We start from the raw sequence: 11,784 nt of genomic DNA, 5'->3' as shown, positions 1-11,784 counted from the left end.
GGGGTGTTCCACCCATCAAATTAAAGATCTATGAGTCTATTTTCCAACGCATTAAACCATTTGTCAATACGACATCGGAGTAGAGAGATATGGGCATTTGTACGATACTGCGCAAGCTGCTAGGTGACAAGTAGGTGTGTCACCTACTTGCTTAAATGAAAGCCCAAAAATGGGCCATTTCGGGTCGTCCAAAGAGGCCTTTTAAGGGGCTATTTACTTCATATATTAGACTTAAAATAGAGCATAATAACCAGACATAAGCTCTGCAAAGAATCCTCCCAAAAATTTCCCACAAATCCTAATTGATTTTCTCTCCCTTTCAAGTTCTAATTGGAGGTAAAACCTAGAGTTTGAAGAACCAAGATAAGAGCTGAGTTATCCAACAAATAAGGTGAGTTTACTGCTCTCTTTCATCCAATTTTTCTTCTGTAAATTCATGGTAAGTCGTTCTATACTTGTAAGAACTCACGGGACGGTGATCGGAAGCCGTGAGTTCGAGTTATTCACTTGTAGCGGACTGTTTTGTGGACTGTTTTGTGTTGCTGTTGGGCTGCGTGTTTTACTACTATTTTGTGGAGTTTTGGAGGAGGAAGGGGGTTTATAAACACCATATAAATGTAGGGTGGTTGGCTGGTCGTTCGTCATAATATTTTCGGGTCGTTTGACACTACTACGGTGGTCGTTTTGTGTACGAAGAGATTGGGGTGTATTGGGCTATTTTGTAGTATTTGATGGTGTATATAGGGCTGGAAAATGATGTATATATGTTGTTATTGTTCTGTTCTTGTATTGTTGGTGTTATCTTGAATTTGGAGGAAATAAGGATTATAGGGGAGATGCTGCCCGTTTTAATACAAAATAAGTTTGTAGTTCGTTGTGCGATAGTTGTATCTTTCGTAACTTAACGATAGTATTATTATCGTTCTTGTAGATTAAGGTGCAAAAAGGTGAGTTCAACTTGGTGATTGGAAAGATTGTGATAAGGTATGTTAAGGCTAAGCCCTTCCTTCATTTTGGCATGATCTCGTAGCTACATGTGTTAATAATGAGACATAAAGAGAAGTTCGTATTCATGAATTTATTCACATTATTCTAGTCTCATAAGTTACAATATTATTCCTTATCGGGACTTCATATTTAGTTTAGTTTTGTCTTTATTCAGTCAAGAGAGCAGAGGGTCTATATATATATATATATATATATACAGTATTACGCTATTTTCACCACCATCGAGCTATAATCGGTTGGCAGGCCCCTATTGGACAACCTCTGATCAGATGGTAAGTTATATATACCGAGCCTACTGTGGCCGAGCACCTATGAGCGAGCCCAGGATGGCCGAGGTACAGAGCCCAGTATGGCCGAGCGCCTATGAGCGAGCCTACTACGGCCGAGCAGTTACACGTGCCGAGCCTTATAGGGCCGGACATTTATTTTACTTACTATATTGAAGGAGTTTAGTCACTATCAGCAGGTAAGTATATCTCCAGACCATCTTTGACTCCCAGTTAATTTCAGTTATCATATTATCAGTTCAGTTTTAGATTTCAGTTATTTTATTGCCTTACATACTCGGTATATTATTTCGTACTAACGTCCCTTTTCTGGGGGCGCTGCATTTCATGCGTGCAGCTTCAGACAGACAGACGGGTAGACCTCCTCAGTAGGTGTTTCCCGAGTTCAGCCTGATCGGTAAGCTCTGCGTCTTTCGAAGTTGCCATGTCTAGAGTTTTGTGTACATCTTATGTATATCTGTATATATGTTATGGGTAGGTCGGGGCCCTGTTCCGATCACAATATATCTATCAGTAGAGGCTTATAGACATATCCTATTGGTTAGTACAGTATGTTGGGTTTGTAGGCCTGGTATGTATAATTTGGTGGTTTGTCAGCTGTCGTAGCTATGACGGCCTTTTCGGCCTAGCTTTATATTGATGTTTAGTTAGCGCTAGTTTCCATTCAGTTTTATATTTTGCTTCACAAATTGTCTTGCAAGGTGGCCCCATGGCCAAAGTATGACATTATGTGTTCAGAGTCCCTTAGTCGCAATTTGGTACGCCAGGTTAGGTGAGGCACCAGGTGCTTGTATCGCTCCTAGGTTCGGGGCGTGACAAACTTGGTATCAGAGCAGTTCTGTCCTAGGGAGTCTACAAGCCGTGTCTAGTAGGGTCTTGTTTATAGATGTGTTGTGCACCACATTATATAAGCAGGGCACTACAGGGCATTTAGGAGTTGGTTACCCTTCTTTGAAATCTAAATCGTGCTACAGAACTGAGTTATAGGAAATTTGAATTAAACTTATGTGTTGGTGTTTGCATGCACAGATGACGGTGACTAGGAAGACTACGGCTAGCCAGAGGAGAGATATAGCAGTAGGTGAGGGGACCAGCAGGGTACCCCCAGTAGATGGGGCCCAGTCTGAGGCTCAAGGTGAGACCCCTACTCAGCCATTACCCGCTTCTCCACCAACTACGGAGATTCCTAGGGAAACCGCACATCCAGTTCCCCCTCCACTTCCATCAGATCAGGACTTGAGGAGTGCGATGCATTTGTTGACACAGTTGGTAGCTACCCAGCAACAGGCTAGGGCATCAGCTAGTGCAGGAACTTCTGAGGGGTCTGGGAGTTCAAGGGTCCGAGAGTTTATTGCTTTGAGTCCCCCAGAGTTCACGGGGACAGATCAGAGGGAGGACCCGCAGGATTTCATAGATCAGCTTCACAGGATCTTTCGTGTTATGCATGCCACGGAGAAAGAGGCAGTTGAGCTAGCAGCTTTTCGACTCCGAGATATAGCCATCCTTTGGTACGAGGGATGGGAGAGGTCCAGGGGACGTGATGCACCTCCAGCTATTTGGGAGAATTTTTCAGATGCCTTCCTTGACCAGTACTTACCACGGGAGATCCGACAGGCTCGAGTCGATCAGTTTCTAGCCCTCAAGCAGGGTAATATGAGTGTTCGAGAGTATAGTCTCCGTTTTGACTCATTGGCCAGATATGCACCATCCATAGTTGCTACTATGCGGGACAGGATTCACAGGTTTATAGCAGGGTTAGCCCCAGAGTTAACCGAGGCATGTGCCACCGCTGCATTGCAGGATAGTATGGATATCTCCCGGATTCAGGCATTCGCCCAGAATATAGAAAGGGGTAGGCATCGGCAGCAGGGTACAGAGAGGGCTGAGCAAGGGCAACGTAAGAGGATGAGATTTCCCAGGTCTCAGGAGCAATATCAGGGTAGTTATAGGACCCAGTACTTCGGATGGCCACCTAGGCCTCCGCCACCTCAGTTACAGGGTTACAGGTATGACCGCTATACTCAGTCAGGACCAGGTGAGAGCTCACGTGCGTCGGGTTTGCAGCGACAGCGAGGATCTGTGCAGACATGGTCATTTCCTCCACGGTGTGACATCTGTGGTAGAGGACACTTGGGCCAATGCCGAGCAGGTTCTGATGCTTGTTATACATGTGGGCGTCTAGGGCATATGATGCGAGATTGCCCAAATAGAGATTCGGGGGGAATGGCACAACCAGCGAGTTCAGCAACAGGATCATCTATGTCTGTGCATCCTTCAGGGCGGGAGTCTCAGTCTTCGACTGGTAGAGGTCGGGGCAGAGGTAGAGGTTCCAGTTCAAGTGGTAATCAGAACCGTATCTATGCTTTAGCGGGTCGACAGGACCAGGAGTCTTCACCAGACGTTGTGACAGGTATATTAACCATTTGCTCTCACGATGCTTATGCTTTGATAGACCCAGGATCTACTTTATCGTATATTACCCCATTTGTCGCGAGGAAGTTTGGTATAGTGCCTGAAATACTAAGTGATCCTTTTGCGGTATCTACACCGGTCGGAGAATCGATTATTGCTAGACGGGTTTACCGAGGTTGTACGGTGACAATTTGTAGTCGTCAGACCTCAGCTGACCTAGTTGAGCTAGAGATGATGGATTTTGATGCTATCATGGGCATGGACTGGTTGGCAGCTTGCTATGCCACAGTTGATTGCCGAGCAAAGGCAGCCAGATTTCATTTTCTGGGTGAGCCAGTCCTTGAATGGGTAGGTAATACACCAACACCCAGAGGTAGGTTTATTTCCTATCTGAAGGCGATGAAAATGATCGCAAAAGGGTGCATTTATCATATTGTGCGAGTTAGAGATGCAGATGCTGAGATACCTACACTTCAGTCTATTCCCGTAGTCAAAGAGTATGCAGATGTGTTTCCAGATGAGCTTCCAGGTATTCCTCCAGAGCGAGAGATTGATTTTAGCATCGATTTGCTTCCAGGAACTCAACCAATATCCGTCCCTCCGTATAGAATGGCACCTGGCGAATTGAAGGAGTTGAAGGAGCAGTTAAAAGATTTGCTGGAGAAAGGTTACATCAGGCCCAGTACCTCACCTTGGGGTGCACCAGTACTATTTGTGCGGAAGAAAGACGGCTCGCTGAGGATGTGTATCGATTATAGGCAGCTGAACAAGGTAACTATTAAGAATAAGTATCCACTTCCAAGGATTGATGACTTGTTTGATCAGTTGCAGGGGGCTAGATGCTTTTCAAAGATAGATTTGAGGTCGGGGTACCACCAGGTCAGAGTTCGGGAAAAAGATATTCCGAAGACAGCCTTCAGGACCCGATATGGCCACTTCGAGTTCCTTGTCATGTCCTTCGGGTTGACTAATGCACCCGTTGTATTTATGGACTTGATGAATAGCCTATTCCGGCCATTTTTAGATCTGTTCGTGATAGTATTTATTGATGATATTCTGGTTTATTCCCGTTCAGAGGATGAGCATGCGGACCACCTACGAGCGGTACTCCAAACCCTCCGTGATCGTAAGTTGTATGCTAAGTTTTCTAAATGTGAGTTCTGGTTGAAGTCTGTAGCATTCTTGGGGCATATTGTATCAGATGAAGGGATAAAGGTGGACACTCAGAAGATTGAGGCCGTGAAATCTTGGCCTAGACCTACCACTCCGACAGAGGTTCGTAGCTTTCTAGGCTTAGCAGGATACTATCGGAGGTTCGTAGAGGGTTTTTCTTCCCTTTCGGCACCATTGACGAAGTTGACACAGAAAGAAACTAAGTTTCAATGGACAGAGGCTTGCGAGCGGAGTTTCCAAGAGCTTAAGAACAGGTTGACCTCAGCTCCAGTTCTAACACTTCTAGAGGGTCTAGAGGGTTATGCCGTGTATTGTGATGCATCAGGTGTCGGGTTAGGATGTGTCCTGATGCAACATGGGAAGGTAATTGCATATGCTTCAAGGCAGTTGAGGAAGCACGAGAGGAATTATCCGACCCATGACCTCGAGTTAGCTGCGGTTGTCCATGCACTTAAGATATGGCGGCATTATTTATATGGTGTTCATGTTGATGTATTTACTGATCATAAAAGCCTACAATATATCTTCAAGCAGAAAGAGTTGAATTTGCGACAGAGGCGATGGCTTGAGTTATTGAAAGATTACGATGTTAACATTCTCTACCATCCAGGGAAAGCTAATATTGTAGCAGATGCCTTAAGTCGCCGATCTATGGGTAGCTTAGCACATGTAGAGCCTGAGAAAAGACAATTAGCTAGAGAGATTCATCAATTGGCTTCGTTGGGGGTTCGGTTAGTAGATTCTGAGGATGGTGGAGTTGTACTCCAAAACAATGCAAAATCATCCCTCATAGCTGAAGTCAAGGAAAGGCAGTACGAGGACCCAGAGTTGGTCGAGTTGAGAGAGCGAGTTCTGCAGCAGAAGAAGCCATTGTTATAGCTCAAGGGAGATGGGGTTCTTAGATACAGGGGTTGTTTGTGTGTTCCAGATGTAGCAGGGCTACGAGACAGGATTATGTCAGAGGCACATTATTCATGGTATTCCATCCATCCTGGATCGACGAAGATGTATCATGACATTAAGGATGTGTACTGGTGGAACGATATGAAGAAGAACATTGCTGAGTTTGTCGCCCAATGTACTAGTTGCCAGCAAGTGAAGGTAGAGCACCAGAAGCCTGGAGGACTAATGCAGACTATAGAGATCCCGACATGGAAATGGGAGGCGATAAACATGGACTTTATCACGGGTTTACCTCGTTCTAATCGTAAGTTCGATTCCATATGGGTGATAGTCGATAGGCTCATGAAATCAGCTCACTTCCTACCGGTCAGATCTACATATACAGCAGAAGATTATGCAAATTTATATATTAAGGAGATAGTGCAGCTACACGGAGTACCAGTTTCTATTATATCTGACTGTGGGGCTCGGTTTACAGCATATTTTTGGAGGTCATTTCAGAGAGGTCTAGGGACTCAGGTGAATCTCAGCACAACTTTTCATCCACAGACTGATGGACAAGCCGAGCGCACAATTCAGACGCTCGAGGATATGTTACGAGTATGTGTGTTGGATTTTAAAAGAAGTTGGGATGAACATCTACCTCTTGTCGAGTTTGCATATAATAACAGTTACCACTCCAGTATTCAGATGGCTCCGTACGAGGCTTTGTATGGGCGTAAGTGCAGATCTCCTATAGGGTGGTTTGATGTTGGGGAATCTGGGTTATATGGGCCAGACCTGGTTCAACAGGCCATAGAGAAAGTAAAGCTTATCCGGGAGCGACTGTTAACAGCTCAGAGTCGTCAGAAGTCATATTCTGACGTGCGGCGATGAGACTTAGAGTTCAGGATTAATGACTGGGTATTCTTAAAGGTATCACCTATGAAGGGCGTGATGAGGTTTGGCAAGAAAGGCAAGCTTAGCCCACAGTATATTGGGCCTTATAGGATCATTCGGAGAGTGGGCCAAGTAGCTTATGAGTTAGAGTTGCCCTCAGAATTGGAGTCTGTCCATCCGGTTTTTCACGTATCTATGCTACGGAAGTGCATTGGCGATCCTACCCGAGTGGTGCCCACGGATGATGTACAGATTACAGAGGACTTGTCATACGAGGAAATTCCAGTTGCCATCCTAGACCGACAAATCCGCAATCTACGAAATAAGGAGGTAGCTTCCGTAAAGGTTTTATGGAGGAGCAAGAATGTAGAAGAGATGACGTGGGAATCGGAGGAAGAAATGAAGTCTAAATACCCCCACCTATTTCAAACTGAAGATATGGTTCGAGATGGGACGCTACAACATAGCTCTATGTAGGCTAGCAGGTCATCAGGTAAGCTTTTATTTTTCACTTTCAATATTTATGATTTACGGTCGGTGAGGCAAATTGCTGCTATTTATAAAGATTGGCCATATGTGGCATGCATAGTATGTTTCTGGCTACGTGCAGGTTGGTTTTAACCTAGTGTACGAAGGATACTTTGGCAAAATTTTCCAAAGTCTCTAAGAGTAAACATTCGAGGACGAATGTTCCCAAGGGGGGAGTGATGTTACACCCTATATTTTCGTACGTAAAAATGCGTCGTAAGCAAACTAATGTAGGACCAAAAATGAGATAATATTTAAAAGTATATAAAGTAAGTTAATCATGTTACCTCTGAGGATACAAATATTGAAGATCATGAACAACAAGTACAAAGAGGGTTGGACAGTTCAGAAGCTAAAGAAATTAAATAAAACAATGTTTCGTCGAAAGTCGACAAGTTGGAAATGTTATAACATGTACTTTTGGGGTGAGACTAGGGTGATTAACATGATAAGGAGATTATGTTATGATTTATATTAGTCGTATGACATCCGTGTGTTATGTTTTGAAGTCAAGCGAGTTGTGGAACAAAAGTCGATGAAAGTCATCACAAGTTGCATTCATAAGTTTTACTGAAACTTTGGGTCAAATGTAACTGCGATTTTCTCCCAATATACTTAGAGTTATGGGGTGTTCCACCCATCAAATTAAATATCTATGAGTCTATTTTCCAACGCATTAAATCGTTTGTCAATACGACATTGGAGTAGAAAGATATGGGCATTTGTGCGATACTGCGCAAGCTGCTAGGTGACAAGTAGGTGTGTCACCTACTTGCTTAAATGAAAGCCCAAAAATGGGCCATTTCGGGTCGTCCAAAGAGGCCTTTTAAGGGCCTATTTTCTTCATATATTAGACTTAAAATAGAGCATAATAACCAGACATAAGCTCTGCAAAGAATCCTCCCAAAAATTTCCCACAAACCCTAATTGATTTTCTCTCCCTTTCAAGTTCTAATTGGAGGTAAAACCTAGAGTTTGAAGAACCAAGATAAGAGCTGAGTTATCCAACAAATAAGGTGAGTTTACTGCTCTCTTTCATCCAATTTTTCTTCTGTAAATTCATGGTAAGTCGTTCTATACTTGTAAGAACTCACGGGACGGTGATCGGAAGCCGTGAGTTCGAGTTATTCACTTGTAGCGGACTGTTTTGTGGACTGTTTTGTGTTGCTGTTGGGCTGCGTGTTTTACTACTATTTTGTGGAGTTTTGGAGGAGGAAGGGAGTTTATAAACACCATATAAATGTAGGGTGGTTGGCTGGTCGTTCGTCATAACATTTTCGGGTCGTTTGACACTACTACGGTGGTCGTTTTGTGTACGAAGAGATTTGGGTGTATTGGGCTATTTTGTAGTATTTGATGGTGTATATAGGGCTGGAAAATGATGTATATATGTTGTTATTGTTCTGTTCTTATATTGTTGGTGTTATCTTGAATTTGGAGGAAGTAAGGATTATAGGGGAGATGCTGCCCGTTTTAATACAAAATAAGTTTGTCGTTTGTTGTGCGATAGTTGTACCTTTCGTAACTTAACGATAGTATTATTATCGTTCTTGTAGATTAAGGTGCAAAGAGGTGAGTTCAACTTGGTGATTGGAAAGATTGTGATAAGGTATGTTAAGGCTAAGCCCTTCCTTCATTTTGGCATGATCTCGTAGCTACATGTGTTAATAATGAGACATAAAGAGAAGTTCGTATTCATGAATTTATTCACATTATTCTAGTCTCATAAGTTACAATATTATTCCTTATCGGGACTTCATATTCAGTTTAGTTTTGTCTTTATTCAGTCAAGAGAGCAGAGGGTCTATATATATATATATATATATATATATATATATATATATATATATATATATATATACAGTATTACACTATTTTCACCACCATCGAGCTATAATCAGTGGGCAGGCCCCTATTGGGCAACCTCTGATCAGATGGTAAGTTATATATACCGAGCCTACTGTGGCCGAGCGCCTATGAGCGAGCCCAGGATGGCCGAGGTATAGAGCCCAGTATGGCCGAGCGCCTATGAGCGAGCCTACTATGGCCGAGCAGTTACACGTACCGAGCCTTATAGGGCCGGACATTTATTTTACTTACTATATTGAAGGAGTTTAGTCACTATCAGCAGGTAAGTATATCTCCAGACCATCTTTGACTCCCAGTTAATTTCAGTTATCATATTATCAGTTCAGTTTTAGATTTCAGTTATTTTATTGCCTTACATACTCGGTACATTATTTTATACTGACGTCCCTTTTCTGGGGGCGCTGCATTTTATGCGTGCAGGTTCAGACAGACAGACGGGTAGACCTCCTCAGTAGGTATTTCCCGAGTTCAGCCTGATCGGTAAGCTCCGCGTCTTTCGGAGTTGCCAGGTCTAGAGTTTTGTGTACATCTTATGTATATCTGTATATATGTTATGGGTAGGTCGGGGCCCTGTTCCGATCACAATATATCTATCAGTAGAGGCTTGTAGACATATCCTGTTGGTTAGTACAGTATGTTGGGTTTGTAGGCCTGGTATGTATAATTTGGTGGTTTGTCAGCTGTCGTAGCTATGACGGCCTTTTCGGCCTAGCTTTATATTGATGTTTAGTTAGCGCTAGTTTCCATTCAGTTTTATATTTTGCTTCGCAAATTGTCTTGCAAGGTGGCCCCATGGCCAAAGTATGACATTATGTGTTCAGAGTCCCTTAGTCGCAATTTGGTACGCCAGGTTAGGTGAGGCACCGGGTGCTTGTATCGCTCCTAGGTTCGGGGCGTGACACTCCGCTAGAGGCAAGAACTGATCCCAAGAACCCCCAAACTCCATCACACACTCACGAAGCATGTCCTCTAATATCTGAATAGTGCACTCAAATTATACGTCCGTTTGAGGGTGAAATACTGTGCTCAACTCCACTCGAGTACCCAACTCATGCTGTACGGCCCTCCAGAACCGTGATGTAAACTGCGTACCCCGGTCAGAGATGATAGATACCGGTATGCCATGAAGCATGATGATCTCACAGATATACATTCGAGCCAGTTGCTCGGAAGAATAGGTAGTCATCACATGAATGAAATGAGCTGACTTAGTTAGCCTATCCACAATCACCCGAACTGCACCAAACCTCCGCTGAGTCTAACAACGAAATCCATAGTGATCCACTCCCACTTCCACTCGGGAATCTCTAGCTTCTGAAGCAACCCAACTGGTCGTTGATGCTCATACTTCACCTGCTGGCAATTAGGCACCGAGCTACATACTCCACTATGTCCTTATTCATTCTCCTCCACCAGTAATGCTGTCTCAAGTCTTGATACATCTTTGCGGCACCCAGATAAATAGAATACCGCGAACTGTGAGCCTCCTGGAGAATCAACTCACGCAAACCATCTACATTGGGAGCACATAGCCTGCCCTGCATCCTCAATGCACCATCATTCCCAATGGTGACCTTCTTAGCATCACCATACTGGACCGTGTCCTTAAGGAAAAACAGATAGGGGTCATCATACTGACGCTCCCTGATACGATCATAAAGAGAAGACCGAGAGACCACACAAGCCAATACTCGACTCAGCTCAGAAATATCCAATCTAACAAACTAGCTAGCCAAGGCCTGAACATCCAATGCCAATGGCCTCTCTGCTACTAGAAGATATGCTAAGATCCCCAAACTCTCCGCTCGGTAACTCAAGGCATCGGCCACCACATTGGCCTTCCCGGGATGGTACAAAATAGTGATATCATAGTCCTTAAGAAGCTTCAACCACCTCCGTTGATGCAAGTTAAGATCCGTCTGTTTGAACAGATGTTGCAAACTCCGATGATCAGTGTAAATCTCACAATGGACCCCGTATAAATAGTGCCGCCAAATCTTCAAGGCGTGAACAATAGCTACTAACTCAAGATCATGGACAAGATAGTTCTTCTCATGGGGCTTCAACTGGCGCGAAGCATAAGAAATCAATCTACCCTCCTGCATAAGGACACACCCAATACTAATCCACGAGGCATCACAATACACTGTGTAAGAACTAGAAGCTGATGGTAGAACTAGAACTGGAGTCGTAGTCAAAGCAGTCTTGAGCTTCTGAAAGCTCTCCTCGCACTCATACGACCACCTGAAAGGAGCACCCATTTGGTTCAATTTAGTTAAGGGCGATGCAATAGATGAGAAACCCTCCAAAAAATGACAGTAATAACCAGCCAAACCGAGAAAGCTCCGAATCTCCGTGGTTAAGGATGGTATGGGCCAACTCCGAACCGCCTCTATCTTCTTCGGATCCACCTAAATACCCTCACTGGACACCACGTTCCCCAAGAACTCCACTGAACTGAGCCAAAACTCACACTTGGAGAACTTTGCATAAAGCTTCTCCTCCCTCAACCGCTGCAACACGATCTTGAAATGCTGGGCATGCTCATCCTGGCTACGAGAGTACACCAGGATATCATCAATGAATACAATAACGAACAAGTCAAGATAAGGCTGAAACACATTGTTCATCATATGCATGAACACTACTGTGGCATTGGTCATCCCAAAAGACATCACGAGGAACTCATAATGGCCATATCGGGTCCTGAAAGATGTCTTAAGAA

This window comes from Nicotiana tomentosiformis, chromosome 6 (genome assembly GCF_000390325.3).
Source record: "Nicotiana tomentosiformis chromosome 6, ASM39032v3, whole genome shotgun sequence".
NCBI classification, from domain to species: Eukaryota; Viridiplantae; Streptophyta; class Magnoliopsida; order Solanales; family Solanaceae; genus Nicotiana; species Nicotiana tomentosiformis.
This window is presented reverse-complemented; position numbering follows the sequence as displayed.